Here is a 22,564-nt window from a genome sequence, read left to right as displayed (position 1 = left end):
AACCTGGGAACGATTTTCCCATACGCCTAGTTTAATACATCATCCGTATGAGAACTTTTAAATTGTTTCTTAAAATGGGGCTGAATTCAGCCAATGAAAAGCCTAGAAATTATTAAATGTATCTGTTATATGTAAATTTCAGTATAAATATTAGTAGTCCAGAGAGGAAAATTAGGTTACCACCCAATGAGCTCGAGACGCACCCTGATCGATGCTACTCTATGCGATTCACCACGCTGACAGCAGAGGACGGGACGGTAGAATCTCTGATGAATTTCTGAGTTCCAGATTCTGACTTAGAGAACGACAATTAGCCAGAATAGGTAATTATGACACAAGGTACTATTGCATTTGTTAGGATTTTAACCTGCAATTTAATTAGATAAAGAAAAATTATTGTTTGAAGAACTGTGTCGGGTGGTTATTTCTTGAAATGTTTTTTTATTAATATAAGAATTTAAGAGTTTGTCATCAAATTACTAAACCAACTAAATGATCCGATTGACCTCTGGATGGAGGAATTGTTAGGGTAAGATTAAATGGATGTGGTTTTCCCTCCATCCAAGGAAAAATAGAACTGTAGTTTGGAATAAATTGAAGATCTCTTCTCTGTAGGCACGGATAGATTGATGAGAATAAATGTTGGTGTTATGGGCCCCACCAGTGTGTGATGTGTGTATGTGCGTGTGACTGTAGAATCATTCCGTCCGTGGAAGCAGGAGGAGATTTTGTGTTCTGAACTGCACCACTGCACGGCGGCAGGGTGAAAATTTAGGCCCTGGATCTCCTGTGGCAGTTCGAATGAAAAACTAAGAACAGGAAGAGCCTCCAACACGGTCAAGACAGAGCTAGACAGTAGACTGACTGTGGCTGCAGGGCGGCAGGGTGAGAGTTGAGGCTCTGGAACTCCTATGGTTGTTTGGGAGGGAAAACAAGAAGCAAACAAGAACACGAATGAGGAAGGCCTCCCACATGTCCAGGACAACGTTCGATTGTGGCCTCATTGGGAATCGGGCGTAGTGGCAGGTAGCAGGGCATAGTTTAGGCCCTAGAGCTTTTGCAGCAGCCTCGGAGGACAAACACCCGTAAATTGAATGCAGGTGGAAAAAGTCAGGTGAGGCCTCAGATACGGCTGAGAACCGTGTTCGACTGCGGTCAAATCAAGACACCGGTTCTCATCTTCTTAGGGGGAACTTTGAGGGTCCAAAACGTTATGAAAAAGAAATGTAGAAGGTGGTCATCATGGGGGAGGGCATAGTTCTGGCCCTAGAATAATTGCGGCCGCCCGGGAGGAAAAACACCCCGTAATTGTATGCGGGTGGACAGCGTCAGGAGAGGCCTCAGATATGGCCATGAACAGTGCTCGACTGAGGATTAACAGAGACAACTGTTCTCATCATCGGTTCTCATCCCCGTCATAATTATGGGAACTCTGAGGGTCAAAGAAGTTAGGAGACAAGCAAAGGAAGTGGCCGACCTGGGGCGTCTGAAGTTTATCACCAGCTGAGTGTGGTGATTTGAGAGAGGGTCGGAAGAATTTCACAGAATGGTCGGCAGGTGGCAGAGAGAAAATCACTCACCCTGGCCTGCTAGGGGGATCACATAGTTCGGCATCTTGTTGATCGTAAACTGGCAGATCGTCGCCATTTTTGGGAGCAGACCGCTATAGGAATCTTGAAATCGAAAACAGACGAGGCAGCACCCCGTGGACCAACGGTGTTGGGGGGCTGTACTGTGGCCGAGCGCAGGCCAGGCTCCGGTGCCCAGGCGGCCAAACCACATGAGCCAGAGGAGGCCCGTCAAATCAGCAAAAATAGGCAGCTCAACGACCAGAGAGGCTGACGCAGAGGCCAGAATGCCAGAAGGGCAGGGCCCAGATTCAGCAACACCAGGGGCTGCGCAGGGGCAGAGCGCAGACCAGGCCCCAGCACCCCAGAGGCTGACCAGCCGGAAATATACAGAGGAAGCTCATCAATCACAGCCGGAGTCCCAGCAGGACAAGGGGGGATGGCTGCATGGTGGAGGGTGCGGATCTGGCCCCAGTGCCCAGGCGGTGGCCAGTGTTGAACGAATCCTCAAAAGTGGCAGATTGTCAGACCTCAGCACTAGCAGCCCTTTGGGGGCTGCACAGTGGACAGCGTGGATCAGGCCCCGGAGTCCAGGTGGCAGTCCATGTTGAAAGGCTCCCCAAAGCAGCAGGCACATAAACGTCAGCATTAGCAGCCCTAACAGTCAGCGTTAGTAGCCCTACCAGTGGTGGTTCGTGTAGAAGGGTACTTCAAAGCGGCTAGAAAACAAGCACCAGCAGCCCTGCCAGAGGCTGCTCGAACCGAAGGGCGCTCAAAGTGGCAGCAGGATAAACGCTAGCACCAGCAGCAGTCCCAGAGGGGGACCCAGGCAAGACAGGACCTTGTGGCCCCTCAGAGTCAGCGAAGTTGAAGAGAAAGGCGATGAGGAGTAGAATGTCGACCCCAGGGGAAATTCGACCAGCTAAGGGGCGGCGTGTCCAATGGTGGAGCAGCCCCACACCAGTGCATCTGGGGGTGGAGGGGTTGGTTCCCATCCAGCTCGGTGGGCTCGATCCTGGAGAGGAGCAGCAAGGCTGGCGAGGTGAGGGAGCGTTGGGTCCTTGGAGGTCATTTCCGCAGGTAAGACATGTTGCAAGGCAGTCTATTGTAGATGGAGTTAGACTGTTAGTAGTTAGGAGGCGAATGGCCGGGTAAACAAAGGGATATCAACCGGATTGGTAATCCCTGACCCGGGAGCTACAGGAGAGAGCTCCTACTCATGGCAATCTTATGCAAAGAAGATAGGTTAAGTGTTCTTCCCAGGTGGGACTAAACATGACTATGTCTTCTAGATATGCAACAGCATAGCTATAGTGTGGTTTGAGAATGGTATTCATGAGACGATGGAACGTAGCTAGCTCTCCATGTAGACCAAATGGTAGGACTTTGCAATAATACAGCCCCGAAGGAGTTGAGAATTAAATTTTGTCAGGGGAATCTGCCAATAACCTTTTGTGAGGGCCAGGGTTGAGATGATCTTTGCCTTTCCTAGTTGCTAGATGAGGTCATTAATTCTTGGCTTTGGATATGTGTATTAGAGGAACTATTCAATTGTCAAAGGTCAGTGCAGATTCTTAAGGTGCTGTCAGGATTGGGTACTATTAGGAAGGCTCTATAATGTTGACTTTTAGCATGAAATCTCCTTCCCTCTCTACTGCCTCCCTCAGTGCGGCAGGCACACAGTATGGTTTTAGTTTCACTACATGATTGTTTATGGTGACTACATCATATTGAATGAGTGGGGTCAGACCTGGTTTGCAGGAAAAAAGTCCCGATATCTTCCCAGTAACTGGAGGAATTGTTGCTTCCTTTTAGGGTCCAGGATTGACCCCATGTTCACTAGTTCGATTTCTTGGCTGGAGCATAAGGGAATGTCTACTGGTGCAAAGGTGGTTATGAATGGAACCAATATTGGATCAGCATGACCCGCAAGGGGTTCTTCCCATTTCTTTAACAGGTTAACATAGTGTATTTGTCTACCGCCGGTTGTAGGGGCATTATAATACTGTAAGTAACCGGAGTTATAATTTTCTATATAGTATAGTGGTGTCCCTGCCACTGAGTTAAATGTTTATTTTCTGATGATGGGAGTAGGATGAGCATTTATCTCCTTAACTGAATTCTCTCAATTTACTACCATGATAATAACACTTCTTTTGGTCTTACTGAGCGATTTCCATATGATCATGTACCAGTACTGATAAATGTGACAGGGTGTCCTTCAAATTAGCAATATATTCAAATAGGGGTTTTCCTTCCTCCTCTTCTCACTCTCACTATTCTACCGCCATTTCTAGGAAGGACCGGGGTTTTCTCCCAAACACTAACTCAAAGGGCGAGAACCCAGTGTATCTCTGCTCATGGATACAGATAGCAAAAGGCGCAATAAGTTGTATCCTATCCCAGTCCTTTACTGTTTCATTGATTGCTTTCCATAATGTGGTTTTGATTGTTTGATTGTATTGCTCATCCAGCCCATCTATTTCGGGTGATTTAACGACATTTTAATCTAGTGGACCACCAAAACTTTACAAATCTGTGCAATGAATCGGATCATGAAAGCGATACTCTGGTCTGTCATCATCTTGCCAGGGAAGCCCACTCCCTACCTAAATCATACCTTAGGCAACATTTGTGGTGGTCATACTGGTTAAGGGTATCACTTCAGGGTGCTGAGTGACATAATCAATTAGGACCAAGATGTTTAGGTAACCCTGAGCTGAAAGAGAGCAGAGACCTACTAGGTCCATACCCACACTTTGGAATGGGACATCAATAATGGGGAGCGGGAACTAAGGGGCTTTCCCCACATTGGGCGGATTTGATTTCTAGTACTGGAGGCACAATGTTAAGCAACATCTCTATAGACCCCAGGCCAGTAAAATCTTTCCGTTAGAAACTTTAATGTGTTCTCTTTTGCTTAATGGGCACCCTCCCCATTTGATTATATATCAAGTCCATTACCTGTTCCCTGAACTTGGTTGGTACCAAACACTGTTCATATGGTTGGGGCACCCCATTACGACCAGATATAGTAGACTTTTCTTACTCTAAAATGGGGTCATACCTTGTCCTTTTCTCTCTCGTGTGCTCTCTCCCAGGCATGTATAAATGTGTGTCTTTTCTTTGTGCAGCATTGAAGCTATCCTGGGATGTCCAGCTTCTTTCCGAATGTGAAATAATAAAAATGGGATGAGCGTCAAGGGTATTACTGTACTTTTTTTTCTCAAGCCTTCTTTCTTGTCTGGATTTTTTTTCTTCCCCCTGTTGTATGGTGCTCCAGGTCCGTCCCGTCCCACTAAAGGGGGCTTCCTGCAGCAATACCTTCTAGGTATTGTTTAAACCGGGTGTGGTCTGTCCCTATAATGACTTATTCCGCTAAGCATGTTATAACCCCACCCTCCTGATATGAGGATCCACCTCCATGTCCAATAATACTTGGACCACTGGGTAAGTATTCCTATCACCATGGACACAGGTGACACAAACCTGTTCTCCCATCCTCATTTGGGTTTTTGATACTAGTTTTTGATATTCCACTGTGCAATGACATCCTTTATTGAAAAAGGCTGGCTGTACCTTCCCGTTAAGGTATATTTTCCTCCTATACTGGTTAAGTTGACTTTCTGCTGTAAATACCCTACTTCCATAGGTTCCACAGGAGGTACTCAGTGGGGACACTGTTGGGCTTTGGCTATATGACCACACTTGGCACAATTAAAGCATTGAGGTCCCTGTTTACTAATACCCAGCTGAGGTCTGGAAGTTTGTTTGGGTGCTATGGACATCCTAACATCTACTCATTGAGTCCCTCTACTTATTGTATAAGGAGGACAAGGTATGCTAGCTTTAAACTCAGGGACGGGAGGAAAGCACAGGCAAGCATCACCACCGTAGCAGATTGCAGATTGGGATATTGTTCCATCAATTTTCTTACACTTACAGGTAAAGCATCCAGATACTGTTATGAATATACTTTCTCTGTCATCTTTTCTACACTGGAGGTGTTTAGTTGTAACCATCTGGTACACAGGTCCCGTATACTGTAATAGAGAGCCTTGGGATTGTCCCCCGAGGTCCCCTTTTCTTTTCTAAATCTGGCTCATTAATATTTGGGGTCTCACCCTGGTCATTCTAATATGGGCTTTTTGTTATCTGCATATGTGGTGGTTTCTGCAGGATTAGCACCTTGATAGGAGGCCTGAAACTCGCCGGATAATAAAGGGCCGAGATATTTTTCCCATCTCTCTGGAGGCCAAGCTGCAGTTACAACTATAAATTCAAAGTTGGTGCAAAAATAATTCAAGTTATTCCCTTCTTGGTACTTGGTAATACAGTGCCTGGGACATTTGGCTTCGCCCTGGCACTAACAATGGCATCTGTTAGTCTTAATATTGCAGTACCATGGATTTGCTGATTACTACAAAGAGAACTGCCTGTTCTTTTATGGCCTCTTGAAAAGAGTCACAGTCCTTTTTGGGCAGCCTGGGCCTATTGCTCAACCACTAACTGCTGGTGCCTTTGTCCTTGTGCTAATTGGGTTATCACTTCCTCTATTGGCAAGAGTTATGTCATAGTCTTCGACACATGGTAATCCTACTCCTGAAACCACTTGTTTTAGAGTAAGGATCAGGGACCAGTAAAGATGCTTTCTCAGGTGTTTTATTATTAACACTTGCATGGCTATCTCAGGGATAATCAAATTAATAGAACAGTCTAAGCCCATCTCATAAGGGCTATAGGTGGTGCTTTGGGTATGTCTTTGCTTCTGGATCTTCACTGTCAGGTAGGAATTCCTCCCTGTCTCCGTGCGGCCAGCCAGTGGAAGAATACCCTCAAAAGGAAACCAAAAATGACCTGCTGATAAAGTGCTCAGAGTCCTATGGTCGAAGCCACAACAGGGGTATACCCACATGACCCTTAAATACCTGGGTATCGACACGTAATTATATACAAAAAACAGAGGTATCAAGGAACCAATACTGATCAATTATATGAGTCAAGCACATTTAATTACCCTCTCCAAAATAATTCATATTTACACTGAATATATCAAATTCAATTTACAACACATATTGGCAAAGCACTTATTCAAAGAAAAAGTGCATGACATATATCACATTACAAATTGCATGACATAAACAACATAGAATATATACAACAAAACCAATAACCCTATGATAATTTGTTTGTAATTGTGTCCCCCTTAGAGAATTCCGGGCAATCCACTTAGAGGTAGTCAACACGTGAAACATTGCAGGGCTAATAACTAATTAACCTAGCTAATAGTGTGTCACGGCAAGGATTTCAAGAATTACTAATAGTCCAGTGAGTCCTCCTTTAAAGTGTCTGTCGAAGTGACCACGTTTCAGCCTTATCTTTATGGGCCTCTTCAGGACAGGGGTTATACAAAACTAAAAATAAATACAATAACACAACATTACTCTCATCCAACAATATAGTGGGGTGTAAATCGGTTAATCTGGTTGACTGCCCAATATCTCTCAAAAACCTATGTACCACAGTGGCACCAAGTACCCACCAAAATCAATCCACCGTGTGGCAAGGAAGTTTCTAACACTACCATTAATTACCATAAATATATCTAACATGCCGACCGCAAATCAAGTCACTACATGCTGGTCCCTCCAAAAAAGTGCAACTAGTCTCCACCAGAGTGAATGCAATATGCCAAGAAGACGATCACCAATGTCTAAAACTGTGATAACACATGCCCCCACAGTCCTTGGTGTCTCAAGCACTACTTACATATCTGCGTACACTAGGGCGTGCGAGGTCCCTCACGCAGAAGATGAACTTATTATTTAATTCAAACCCCCCTCCCCAAGGTAAACGAGAGTGGAGCCACTTACGGGAGTCCGACTTTCAAAATAGATCAACAATCCCTCGCTGGGTAGATTCTCTCACGCTGCCCGACTGAATCCAAAACGCGTGAAGGCCGGCTTGTAAGAAAATGCGGAAATACGCTTCCTCGCACACCGCGTCCCGCCCACCAAACGATGGGACTTAGAAATAGGACTGTGCGTCGACCACACTGTCCCACAAGACGTCGTTCGCAGGCAAGGATAAATATTACTGAGTGTTCACACTCATTCCCACCCCATTATATCACTTAGGTCCACATTATATGGAACAACTCAAAATGACTAAAAACAAGTACTGGAAAGAAAAAACGCCCGAAAAGAAAATTTAATGAACACTAATCAAGTAACCGGCACAAGATCTTAAACACCATCTATACTAAAAAACCAAGTAAAATTTAGTTTTGTATAACCCCTTTCCTGAAGAGGCCCATAAAGATAAGGCTGAAACATGGTCACTTCGACAGACACTTTAAAGGAGGACTCACTGGACTATTAGTAATTCTTGAAATCCTTGCCGTGACACACTATTAGCTAGGTTAATTAGTTATTAGCCCTGCAATGTTTCACGTGTTGACTACCTCTAAGTGGATTGCCCGGAATTCTCTAAGGGGGACACTATTACAAACAAATTATCATAGGGTTATTGGTTTTGTTGTATATATTCTATGTTGTTTATGTCATGCAATTTGTAATATGATATATGTCATGCACTTTTTCTTTGAATAGGCGCTTTGACCATATGTGTTGTAAATTGAATTTGATATATTCAGTGTAAATATGAATTATTTTGGAGAGGGTAATTAAATGTGCTCGACTCATATAATTGATCAGTATTGGTTCCTTGACACCTCTGTTTTTTTATATATAATTCAGAGTCCTATGGTCAGCAAAAAGAAAATCAGTAAATGAGTATGAGGAAGGCAAAAAGTTTAGGGTGACCCTTCAGAGAGGGCTAGTTTGCAACACTAAAATTACTTTGAACGTGTCAAAGGCTTCCTTGTTCTATTGTCTTTAATTCCATATTGATTCTGAAGCTGATGCGAAATACCTGGAAGTCGCGTCTGTGCTACGCTGAGATCCCTGACTCTAAGGCACGGTCTGGACACATTAGGCTGGAGACATGTTCTGCTTGTTCATGGAACATGTACACAGAATTACACAAAACACAATCCTGCATGAGGCCAGGTTTTTCTATATAAAAGCTGCTTCTTTCTTCTTTTAAGTTCAGAAGATCTTTATTAAAGAAATAAAGGTGTCAATACATAAGAAAAAAAACCAAAGCATAACATCAAGATAGCAGGGAGAATAAACACTTCTATGAAAATAAACATGAATTTGAGGGATAACAATAATTGAGGCTATAGAGCAAAAAGCAGTATTGGAAAGAAAATCAATAAACCGGATTTTAGAGAATGCAAAGGAACAAAAAAAGTTCAATCAGGGAGGCTTGGAAACCTCCTGCTGAGAGGGAGGCAAGTGAAAGGAGCGTTTAGCACAAGCATCAAGGTACAAAGTCACAGGTTGCCAAAGATCATTTCGCTTTTTAGCCAGGCTAAGAGGATAAATAAATACAGTATCTAACCTGTGATTATGGCATACATTATACCACCATGCTTTAAAAGAGATATTGGCAAAGTTTTTCCAATTCCCAGTGATTTGCTGGAATGCAACAGCAAGCAACAAGTCAACAATCTGCACTTTAAAATCAACATCTGCCCAGCAAGAAGAAAGGCTCCCTAAAAAAACATTAACAAGGGAAAAGGGAAATGTAGTGTGGAAGATGGCATTAATCTGAGCCCATACTTGTTTCCAAAAATTGTTCACAGCAGTACACAAAAAAAGCATGTGAAAGAGAGTGGCCTTGGGTGTCGAGCAGGACCAACAATGGTCAGGGGTTAAGGGAAATCTCTTATTCAACATATGGGGTGAAAAAATAAGTCTATTATATATAAAAAAGAGGGATTGCGTAAGGGATGCAGCCCTGGAGGATTTGCGAAGTTTGGTCCACACTTTGTCCCAAAGAGAGGTGGGCCAAGAGATACCAAAATCAGACTCCCATTGTTCCTCTACCGTGGATTTTGGTCTGGGGGTGAGAGTCTTGTGAAATGAGTGGTAAATGAAGGAAGCAGCATTGTGGGTGCGAAGCAGGGAGTGAAGGCGCAGAGTAGGATTGGGAGGATCGGGTTGGGCAGAAGAATTAGAGAGTTGGGTATATGTAGACATAACTGCACTCTTGAGCGCAAGGTACTTACGGGCAAAGGAGGAGGGGAGATTGAAAGTATGGGAAAGAGCGGGGAAAGATAAGAAATCAGATCCAGAAAAGAGGTGTGATACCCAATTCAAACCTTTTTGTCTCCAGGATTTCCAATAGAAGGGTTTGTGATTAATGAGGATGCTATTGTTATACCAAATCGTGGTGTTAAGAAAATCGGCTACAGAAGAGGGAGGGCTCGGGGAAGTAGAGAGGAGAAGCTTGGTGGTAAATTTGTGGATGAGAGTGGAAGTGAGCTGGGGTTTGCGAGAAAATGAAAGATATTCAGCGAAAGTAAAGGGGGACAGAGAAAGACGCTCAACAGCAAGCCATAAAGGGGAAAACTCAACAGAATCTCGCAACCAAAGGGAAGCTTGTCGTAGAAGGAAAGCTTTGTGATAAGTGGGAAAATCCGGAAAATTGACCCCACCTTCTGACTTGGGGAGTCGTAATCTATACAGGGACATACGTGCCTTTTTGCCGGACCAGAGGAAGGAAGAAAGAATAGTGTTGATTTTCCTAAAAAATTTAGCTGGAATAGGGATTGGGATATTGGAAATAGTGTATAGAACTATTGGGGAAAGCATCATTTTAATCGTGTCAAGGCGACCCCACCAGGAAAGATAAAGCGGGTGCCACCGGGAAGTAAGGTCAGACAATCTCTGGATGCATTTACTAAGACATAACGAAACAGTGTCTGAAAGGGAAGGGGCAATGTGTAATCCAAGGTATTTAATGTGTGAGGTGCACCAAGTGAAGTTGGACGCAGCAAAATCAGGTTTGAAAGTAAATTTTGTAAGAGGTAAAATTTCACATTTGTCGTTATTCAACTTATAGCCGGAAATTTGGGAGTATTCATGGACTTCAGCTAGAAATGCAGGAATGGAGATGGCAGGGTTAGAGACAAAGAGGAGGATGTCATTGGCGTAGGCAGCAAGCTTAATATTTGTTTGAGAAAATTGAAAACCGTGCAAATTAGGATTTTGACGGAGTTTTGAGAGGAAGGGTTCTAAGGCTAGATTGAATAGAAAAGGGGAGAGGGGACAGCCCTGGCGGACTCCTCTGCCTAAGGTGAAGAAAGAAGAGACCAGGCCATTAGCACAGACCGCCGCTCTGGGGTTGGAATAAAGGAAAGAAACCAGGGAAATAAAATTGGGACCAAACCCAAACCATCTGAGGGCGGAAAAAAGAAAAGTCCATTCTACTATGTCAACCGCTTTTTCTGCGTCCAGAGCAATCGCTGCTAACGAATCTTGAAATCGGGAGGACTTGGACAGGACATTGAACAGAAGTCTAGTATTGTCTGTGATGAAACGACTCTTAACAAATCCGGATTGTTCTGGGCCTAATAATTCGGGAAAAAAGGGGTCTAGTCTTATAGCAAGGGACTTAGCGTATATCTTATAATTAATATTAACTAAAGAAATTGGTCTGTAATTTTTACAATACTGGATATCTTTCCCTTCTTTGGGTATTATGCATATGTGGGCGTCTGAAAAAGGGCCAGAGGAGGAACCACTAAGGACAAAAGAATCAATAAGAGAATGTAATCTGGGTAGTAGTACTTTAGAAAATTACAAATAAAATTTGACTGTAAAACCGTCCGGACCCGGGGCTTTATCCTTCTTAAGTGACTGAAGTGCAATTTGTAGTTCGGAACTAGAGATAGGCAATTCAAGAGTGCATAGGTCTACAGGGAAATTGGGGGGAGTCTGAATGTTGGAGAAGAAGGTAGCGAGGGATTGGGGGGTAGGGTGGGTTTCAGAAGAATAAAGCTTGGCATAAAAGCGGGAAAATTCCTCTAAGATGTCAGCATCCGTGTACCTTAGAACAGAATTATCATCAAAAACGGATTCAATATTCAGTTTATGTTGCTTAACTTTTAAATAATTGGCTAAAACCTTCCCCGCTCTATTTTTACCCCCATAGAATTTTGAACTAGACTTCAACAGGTATAATGAAGCATCTTCAGTGGATTGTTTGTTAAATTGCATCTTAGCTTCAACAAGATTAGTCAAACTTTCCTGCGAGTGGGAGGTATAAAAAGCGTGTTCCAATTGTTTGATCGTAAGGAGGAGCTCGCAAGTACGCTTGCGAGCATTTTTACGCTTTTTAGCCACAAAATCAATGATGAAACCTCTAGCTGCGGCTTTATAAGCGTTCCAAATAACATGCTTGGGCAAATTAGGTGTATCATTGATGGCAAAAAATTCTGTGGTAAAATCAACAAAGGAGGTTGTGAAGATGGGATCAAGAAGGAGAGCGTTATTAAAGCGCCATCGCTTCGGCCCAGTGGACTTGGGTAAGACATCAATGTTGGCTAAAACAGGGGCATGATCAGAAAATAGGATGGGACCAATATCAGCGTAAGTGAGGGACTGAGATATATGATGGGATAGAAAAATGTAATCAATACAGGACTGTGATTGGTGAGAAGGGGAGTAAAAGGAAAATTCTTTAGTGGTAGGATTACACAGCCGCCAGGCATCAACGAGTTTGTGCTGGGATACTGCCTGAACAAACAATTTGTGAGACCTATTAGGGACATAGGAGGCTCTGGAATGCCGATCTAAAAAGGGGTCATGAGGTAAGTTGCAATCTCCTGCCATAATAAAATTATCATCAACGTATTCGGAAATACGAGAAGCCATTGTGCGCCAAAAAGCGGGGTCACCACCAGTAGGTGCATAAATGTTGAAAAGGGAAATGGGAATACCCTTCGAGGAAAGTTTGACAAACAACCATCTACCTTCGGGATCAGACTCGGAAGACAGGAGAGAATGTGGTAGAGATTTACGAACAAGCACAGCCACACCATTTCTTTTACCATCTCCAGGAGCAGAGAAAACATCACCAACCCAACCTCTCTTAAGCTTAGCAGCTTCCACGTCAGATAAGTGCGTTTCTTGCAAAAAGGCAATGTCTACATTCAACTTGGCTAAATAAGAAAGAATTTTCTGCCTCTTGATGGGAGAATGAAGACCTTTAACGTTCCAGGATAAAATGCGTACTGACATTAAAGATTATTAAAAGAATAGTGCATAGAGGGAATGGAACAATGAGAAAAAGCCTCTTGAAAGATAAAAAACGTGGAAGAAAGAAAGAAAGAAAAAGAGTAGAGAAAAAATAGAATGGACGGGAAGAAAAAAAGTAAGAGAAGGCTAATAGATACCATAAAAATAGGGGAAGGCCAAGTTGTTACTAGGATCAGTGAGACGATGAAATAAGGTCCGTAAGTGATATGAGTAAAGGTCCAATGAGAGAGAAAAAAGAACATGCACAAAAAGACCAATAAAGAAACAGGATGCGAGAAGAAACGGTCAAAGGGGGAAAAAAGTAGATATAAGTCAAAGAGGAGGTGAGGTAACAAGGGAGCAGAGTATGTAATGAGAAGGAAGCATGACCGAGGAAGCCAGTGGAAAATGAGGAGAAAAGAGTGAAGTAAGAGAGAAGTGGAAAGAGGTTGTAAAAAAGATATTGACACCAATAAAGCTACAAAGACAAACATTCCCAAAAAGATAAAAGGAATACTTACAAAGGATAAATCAGGGGAAATACGGTCAGGAACAGGAACAAAACAAGACGGACATGGAGATGAGGGGAGGGAGGTAGAGCCAACTGAAGAAGGCATGGCACTCGGGGTCGATGGGACGTCCGAGCGGAGGAACAAGGCAGAACGCGGGAGAATAAGCTACGAGGGAAGAAAGATAACAAAGTTAGGCGAGAACAAAACTACAAAAACATAAAATAGTCAATGGATAGAATGGAACAAAAAACTGTAACGCCAACAACAAATAAATCCATAAACAGCAAGAAGTCATCAGGAAAATATATATGCTTGAGAACAATTGAGTTGGAGGTTGTGATACAACTTCAGAGAGAGTCACGGTGGGTGAGAAGAGGAAGGTTCAGAGAGCTCCATGTTGGTCTGGCCACAAGAGTTCAGGAAACTTCGGAGTCGTGCAGGTTCTTCATAAGTTGTAGTTTTATTTTTATAGGTGACTTTGAATAAGCAGGGATGAAAAAGACCGTATCTGGCACCAATGGAGCGAAGGTCAGGTCTCATGTCCAAGAAGGCCTTACGGCGAATTGCAGTGGCTCTGGCATAGTCTTGCGCAAAAAATAAGGTTGACCCCGACCATGTGAGACGAGGAGAGGCTCTAGCTGCAGAGAGAACTTTCAGTAGATCTGTGTATTCCAGGAAATACATTATTACACCTCTGGGCTTTGCTTGCGCAGACGGAGAGGAAGGAGCTCGTCCGAGCCTGTGGGCACGCTGGATGTTTAGTGTGGTGTCCTCTGGCAAGTGCAAAAGCTTGGGGAGAAAGGACTTGAAAAAATTGATAGAGTCATTCCCTTCGCAACCTTCCACCAGGCCGTAAAGGCGAAGATTGTTGCGTCTGTTACGGTTTGGACTGAGAAGCCTCCAGATGGGCCAGTTCTGTGAAAAGTTTGGAGTTTTTAATATAATTTCGTTTATGGACTTTGGTGTGACACTCAGCCATCAACGCGACTGTAAAGTGCCAGGTCACTGGGAGCACAAAGAACAGCTGAGAGCAGAGCAGACTTTTCACAGGATCCCAAGAGCATAAGGAATTGACGGGTAAAAATGCCAGGCCAAGGACCAGAAGATATAGGAGCTTGAGAGGAGCAGAGTAAAATAGCCACGCCCCCCTGCTTCTTTCTTCTTTTAGCCTATTATACTAGTGTTTGAAGCTTTATAGACCCTTTTGTGTAGTGGAGCTTTTCAATGAAAATAAAAACTGATTACTTACATCACTAGTTTAGCTAACCTTATCAATGCCTTACAGTGTGATTCCCAGCGACAGTATAGTCTTTTTTCTCTACCCAAACTATTGTTCGAATCTTATTGAGCAGCATAACAATCTTCTAAAATTCATTTCACACTTTCCTTCAGATCTTATCTCCTCACTGCTATGAAATGCATCAGTAAAACTCCTTGAAAACACTAGCACTTTAAAAGAAAATCATTTACAGGTAATGACATGCATTACAATCACAGATGAAGGGCCTTGGAGTTTTTAAATGCTGGATACATCTTTTCCGCTTTTATGTGAGAATATTCAGCTTGAATTTGAATTATTCTTTAGCGGCAGAATGATTTATAAAATGAAATCAGGATTGCCTATGGAAAAACTAACAATCTAAAGAACAGCACCCATATTTTGTCGGGAGGATTCTAGGATTTTTTTGCACCATTAATTCTTGGCCACAGAGGACTCACTTTCGACTGCTTACCTACCCAATCATTTCCAAATCTGTGCAATTATTCTTGCTCTTATATATACTAGTCGCGATTTTGTCCACATGCATAGAACTGCAAATGCTATATGTGCTATTCTCAGTTTCATATTTTTTGTTGTCATATTGTCGAATTAACATTATAATCATTATCATCTGTGTTCATATACTCTTGCTTTGTTTTCAATGTAATCACCATGGAGTCAATTCACCAAAATGCCAGGAGCAGCGGATGTGACTTTACATTCCTTCTGACCTTCACTTTCTCTCTCTCTCACACACACACACACGCACATGTACACACACACACACACGCACACACACAGACCCTAAGCCCCCCCGGTGGTTTCTTTCCCCTGTTTCTTTGCCATATTTAAAAGGAAATTATGTTTAATTAACACGATTTCGTATTTTGTTTTACTGGAGTGCGCTGCATAACAATCACCATGAAGGAGGGGGAAGCCTCCAATCCGAGACTGCTCCAAGATTGGCAGGTTCCAGGCCTCCTTCAGGTGAACTGCACATGTTGAGTTGGATGGGTACCTTGCTCCAACCAGCCCGACATGTGCACTTGAGCCCTTCCCAGGCTCTGCAATTAGGGTGACCAACTGGCATGTGTGCAAATTCAGGACGGTAAGTGTAAAAATTCATGTCAAAGGGTCAAAATTCAGGACAAAAGGCAAGTTTTACAGACAGAGGAAGTTGCACGATAGTATACAAGTGTGTAAATAGACCACCACTTAAGTGCAAGTCAAAAAAAGATTATATTAAGTTGAGACAATCGTGCACTTCCTGGTTTTTTGGTATGTGTGCAGTTTTGAGCAACGGTGCATGTCTTTTTGGGGTATTTCATATGATAATAATCTATTTATATGGTTACTGAACTGGGTTGTCCAGTCTGATATTTTGTTTACAACTCCTGGTCCTACGCAGGCATGTTTGGTGGGAAAAGCGGTCAGGAAGATCTGCTCGGATGGACTTTGTTACTAGCATCTCATATCTGTCTGCCATTGTGACATGTAAAGCGGCATGCATAGGTGAACTAAAGGGAGGATTGCTGTGATGAACCCACTATAGGGAATGCATTATGGGTGTTTCAGCAAGAGGAACTTAAAATATGGAATCTGACTTTGCTTATGGGGGCTTTACAGAGAGTTGCACTAGTTGACGGTAGTCACAAAAGTGCTTTTCCCTGCAGCTTTCTTAAAGAAGGCGCTGTCGATACACTATCACATAGTTTATTTTTGTCGCCTTGCCCATTGCTACAAACACAATATACATCTGAAGCACAGCTCATGGCACTATGAGGCTCTCCCTAAAACCTTACACCTAAAACAAAACACGCAAACATTTACAATTACGAGTGTAACATTCAGGTAGCAGTTAGGTGCCACTCAAAATGTCATATGCATGATGTATAGATCCCACAAGTAAGCACACAGCAAATCCAGAATAGGAATACATAGGAAAGGGAGTAGCCAGAAAATGTAAATACCTCCCACTTTGAAATAAAGCTCTTATGGCACCAAGAAAGCAAAGTAAGTCATCACAACCCTCCCCAGAAGAGCTCTCTTGTCCAAGGATCTAGCCATTCATCCTTCCATCAAACCCTTGATAATCACCATTTCAAATGTACATTCTGTCATCTATTAATTATTTTATCCATCATTCAGTCTTTAATCTGTCCTTCCGTCTGTGTGCCCATCCATATCAAACCTTTTCAACCATTTGCAAACCTATCCATCATCTATCCTTCCATCCATCATTTCACTCATCCGTCCCTCCATCCACCCTTTCACTCATCCATCCATCATCCATCCACCCTTTCACCGAATCCATCCTTTCACTCATCCATCCACTCTTCCACCCATCCATCCATTCACTCATCAATCCAGCCATTTACCCTTTCACCCAAGCCATCCTTTCACTCATCCATCCACTCTTCCACCCATCCATCCATTCACTCATCCATCCAACCATTTACCCTTTCACCCATCCAGCCATCCTTTCACTTTCTCATCCATCCATGCAGTCATTCATCCGTCCACTCATTCAACCGTTCACTCATCCATCCTTTCTTCAAGCTCTTCACACTCCCTTTCACTCATGTGTGCATTATTTCACTCATCCATCTTTACATTCTACTTTTCACTCATCCATCCACCCTTCACCCATCCACACACTCTTCCATTTATTCATCCACTCATGAATCCATCCATTGACCCCATCACTCATCCATCCTTTCACTCATGCATCCACCCTTTCAATCATCTATCCATCCTTGTGTCCATCTACGCTTCCTTTCACTCACTCATCCATCATTATATCCACCCTTCACTCATCCATCCATCCATCCATCCTTTCACTTATCAATTCATCAATCAATCCATCATTTCTCTCAACCATCCACTCACCCATCATCCATCCTTTCACTCATCCATCCATCCTTTCACTCATCCATCTACCCTTTTAACCATCCATCTACCCTTCCACCCATACATCCATCTATTTACCCCATCCATACTTCCACTAACTCATCCATCCATCCTCTCTCATTATCCATTCATTCTCCCTTTCACTCATTCATTCATCCTTTCACTGATCAATCCAGCCATTTACCAATTCCTTCACTTACTCACCCACCTTTTCACATTAATTTTGAGCTGAGCCTTTGTCTGCAGAGTTGAAGACAGAAGAGGCCCATCAAGAACTTCACCCCTGCGGTAGTTCCCAAAGCAAGAGGTGCGGTGGAATGGGAGTGGGTGGGTTCACTATGCCCCTGCACATAGGCAATCTGAAAACTTGGAAGTCATGAGTCATGCATGAGGCACAGTGTCAGGACGTGAGGCGACTGTGACATGGGGTTGTTTCCAGCGCTTTAAGTGGGATGAAAAAACTGAGGTCTCTCCAAGGGGGGTGTCTGATGTAATTAGGAGTGTGGCTTAAAACACCCAAGCTAAAAATATGTGCTGAACATAAGGTGCCACCCGACTGGTATTTTGCTGTTTCTATCATTACATTCACTAATAATAGACCTACAATAAGCCATGACTATTGGCTTTGTCAATGGGTGTTAGTTGCATAAAAGAAATAAAAAAAGCAGCAACTATGGCTTCGTTGTATATAATATTAAAAATGCTTCAGGTCTGAAATGATGAGACTGTGTAAGAACTACAACCTCTTCTTTAACTTCTTTCCCCAGCTTCTTTTCATGAACTGGCACATAGCAGCATGGGCGTTTTTGTACATTTGTTTTGTACATTGGCCCATTGTCGTTCCGTAGTCGCAGACAGAAGGACAATGGGCGGGGTGGGGTCTTCATGGACCACGGATGTGAGGTCCAAATTACGGATGGTCAGTGAAATTTACGGACGATTGGTCACCCCAATTCTGAATACCCTTTGACCTCAGTGGGCAGAAAGCTCATCACCCATTTGCTTCTAGCCTCCAGACTGACTATAACTTACCACCCCCAACCACACCTTCGATACAAAATGGTGGTCCAGGGTCTGATCTATACATGCAATGAAAAAGCTTACAGCATTTGTCAGGCATACGGTCATGAAATTTGAAACAACATTGCCCCCTATTCGCAAACACATCAAATAACAAGATTTACAGATAGGATCGAAAATTGGGGTGCATAAAAGGTCATATGGAGTGAAATTATTTAAATGCATCCATTCTCACCAGTTGGTATAGACTAGAAAACAATCAATAATACTATGTCAATATGAAACCTCCATGTCAACACATCAATGCAAAATGATTGGACGTGATCCCTGTGTCCAGGTAGTGATAAACTTCTTCTAGCACCTTCAGGGTCTCTGGTGAACCACTGAAGCTTTAACCCCTAAGTTGCCCCTAAAATAGCTTTTAAAAACCTTATAAGCAGGGTGCATTGTATTTAATATAAGACATAACTGGTGATTAAGCAATGACAATCCCTCCCTCCAATCCCCCACGATAACTCTCTGAGTAATTTGTAATCAGGCCCAATGTGCTCAATACACTTCCCCCCTAAAAAACGAAGAGTTGTTAAGGGGTGGAGGTCTTCTTGTTTGGATTGGGGTCTCACAGCGAATCTTGAGAGACTGATGAACTACCTTAACCCTGTAAACCAGTACTACTTTGGACCAAGTATCTGCAACAAGAAAACTATTATTGATTATTAAATAAACCGTCAGTGTACTTGACGCAGTGCTTAATTTGATCCGGTGGTTTCCAGTCAGTGCTGGGCTCCGCACTTGTCAACACTAGCACTTTGTGTCAGTCTGCCACAAGGTGGTGCTGTCTGGTTAACCTGGAGATTACCTCAACAGTTAATTATTAATTCAATATACATTAAAAACGACTATTACCTGCAGCTCAAGCCATTCTTATAACTTTAGGGGCCTAAAATGTCCAAATTCTCACAGATGAAAGAGTGTGATGGGTAGTAGATGCGTTGTTATTATCACCGGCAGCATGGCAGGGGCAATGTGGGGGTTTAAGCTGCAGACGCCTCCTGAAGAGAGCACTGGCACAGATTCTTTTTTTTTTACAATTGAGCACTCGTGGGTTTCATTTACTTAACAGTTTAAAAGCGCATTTGAAAACCTCTGATTTCTCATGTTCATAAGCAGGCCGAGTTCCGAGAATGTCAGGGGCAGGAGAGCCCTCAAGCCCTCTGTTTGTTTGTTTCTAAAAGCTTCAAATGGGCCAGCAGCCCCACTCGCTGCTTTTAACTCAGCAGGAATGGAAGGCGATGTTAGCAGCCCAAACTGGCCCATTGTCATTCTATATGTGTCAATCAGCCCCATACAGAATGACAATGGGTGGGGTGGGCCGATCTTGTGCTGGAGCATAAGTGCGAGGCGGCCACTTCAGGGAGCTGATGCCTCTCGCAGGGGAACAGCTCTGCTCCCTGCAAGGCCAAAATTATGGACAAAAGGCATCCGTAAAAGGGATCGTCACGGACAACGGACGAGAGGTCCAATTTACGGACGGTCCGTGAAATTTACGGACGGATGGTCAGCCTGTCTGCAACGTAGAAGTCCGGGGAATTGCCGCCACAGCCCCCAAGACTCCAAATGTGCTTTGACAGCCCCTGACCTAGCCAACGGCTGGGTCAACTCTCAGCCAATCCTCGTGCTGCTGGAGTTGTGGGGTGGGGCCAGGCCTGAGGGAGGTGAGCTGCACACCTTGAGGCAGCATGTCACGAGTGCAGGATAATGAAGGGGCAAGGGCCCCCATACCTTGGGGCAGGAGGCTGGGCAAAACCAGGAGAGCGGAGCATGGAGCCAGGGGCTGTCCTGCTGCTGCTGCTATGTGGTGAGTGTGGCTGGAGACCCCAGGGGTTGTGAAGGGCTCTCTGGGGCGTTACGAGTGATCACAACCCCACTGGCATCCAATATAGCCTTTTTAAATGTGCCAGATTCGAAAAATTGCTTCTTCTGGTTAGTTTGCACTACACATGGCTACTGACATGCTATTGCTCACTTGTTCACTGCTTTCTTTGCAATGAGGTTGACCGCCCCTACCGTGACACCCCAGGCCCTGGCTGCAGGTCACTGGCCCCTTAAGAAGTGGAGCTGCTATATTGCCCCCCCATCAAATTGAATCAAATAATGTTAAATCCAGAGGGAGCGGCAATGCGCAGGACTGAGAGCGGCCTGCAACACTGCAATGACTTGTTTTACAACGCTGTTGTGTGAGCCAGACTCTTGGCGATTGGTAGCCGTCGGGCATCTAGCACACTCAGATCAACCCTGTTCTGCAAGAGACGCTGGAGGCCCTATCACTGGAGTATGTATTGAGAGATCGTTGGGTTGAGGGCCGACTGCGTAGTTATGTGCGTAACATAATCCGCCTTTCATCTTCAGACAGACCGATGGATTAAGTTGGTGAATAAAGACTATTTTGTTGACCCTCATTGTTGGTTGTGTCTAATTAATAATAGCCATATCAGAAATATTCACAAACTACTGTCCTGTTGCTGTCATTAACCAATGGCATAGTGCCCAACGCTTTTTATCCTCTTGACATTGAAGCACCGAAACGATGTATGCATCTCCCTGCACAGCCTGCCTTAAACATTCACCAGGCTCACCTTGATTTCAATGGAGTTTTACTAATACGATGGCCACCTTCTCATGCTTGTGTCCCCTCCAAATGAAGGCAGCAGTCATATTTAAAATCTAGTTAATACCACAGCATCAACCTGGAATGTGACTGTCACAGCAGATAAAAAAGTACCAATGCGCTTCAGTCACACAGCGACCCCTTGTCTACAGTTTCATGGTGCTATCTCATAGTGAGGTGCTAAATGCTAAGCTCTCAAAGAGGCATATCCCAATCCCTACTCTGCTAGAGGTACTACATCACAGGTTATGTGATAATTTTTAGGTCTCGCCTACGCAGAGCGCATGCGCTGGGCTGCGTAGGCAAAAAGACCTTTAGTGATCGCTTCGGCTTTTCAGCCAAAAACGTGCAAGCATTCCATTGCTTTCAATGGCAACACGTGCACGTCTGGAGATTCACTTGCGGGAGCGAGCAGCTGGCGCCATATGTTATCAATTATCGCGGCGCCAGCCGCTCACTCCTGCAAGTGAATTGCACAGGCCCCCTCCTCTCTCCCCCCGCTGCCGCGTGAGGCGTGCGTGCTTGTTTACCTTGTACTAGCAACTAGCACATGGAGATCGCTTTTTACTTTCCCTTGTGGGCTCACAATCTGTGGGTCACTTGCAGACTCAGTCACTGACAAGGCAAGGCATTGAGGGAAGCCTGTGTTTAAATGCTGCTAGCCCCACTCTAGTGTTGTGAGAGCAACCCGAGTGTTGAATGAGGCCAGTGCGACAGCTGAGAGGACGCTGCTCGCCCATGTAAACTACCCACCAGTAGTTGGCCCAGATAATGCCATCGGCAAGTGCCAAAGAATTTCCAGACCATTGAGGATGGTCCAGTGAAGCCGACGCCACAGTTCTAGCAGAGAGCAGATACTGTTGGCCCCTGTAGGGACAATTGATGTCCACGGTCAGCTGAAGGAGTGCATTCACGAGCATGATGGCTCCCGTGTGGTTCGTGAGTTTGTGCCTTGCTTAGGACGTGGGGAGCACAATTTCTGACCTGCTCCAACATGAAAGAGTCCAACTGTGTTTACATGTTCGAGGAGCGGGGATCCAGAGAGGTCTCCCCACCGACACCTGCATTGTGGGAACAGCTGCAGCACTGCGTGATCGCGGGCAGCTGCACTTGGTTTCCATTCATGCAGGGACCCAGCGAGGTATCCTCGCTGAAGTCTGCAGGGTATGCCCCCTTCCCCTGTTGAGACATACCTTGGTGGAGGGGCGGCAGCTGTTTGTTGGTGGCATTATGGGAGAAGGCCTCGACGGAGGCCCCCCAGATCCAAACTTGACACATTCAATAATCCTAAATTACCATATTACACATGGTAGGCGGGTAGGATTTCTTGCAGCCTATGTTCATCCCTGAATACACTCGTGTCAGTGAGGCTCAGAAATCTACCATAATCCTGCTAATGGGAGCGCAGATGCGCTGGCCCCTATGTTGTTGTGTTTAGATGTGTATTCTGTAGTTTATCTTCATGTCCTGATGTA

The sequence above is a fragment of the Triturus cristatus genome, chromosome 1_2 (assembly GCF_964204655.1).
Source record: "Triturus cristatus chromosome 1_2, aTriCri1.1, whole genome shotgun sequence".
In the NCBI taxonomy this organism is placed as follows: Eukaryota; Metazoa; Chordata; class Amphibia; order Caudata; family Salamandridae; genus Triturus; species Triturus cristatus.
The sequence above is the reverse complement of the archived record's forward strand: the minus strand, read 5'-3'. Positions refer to the sequence as shown.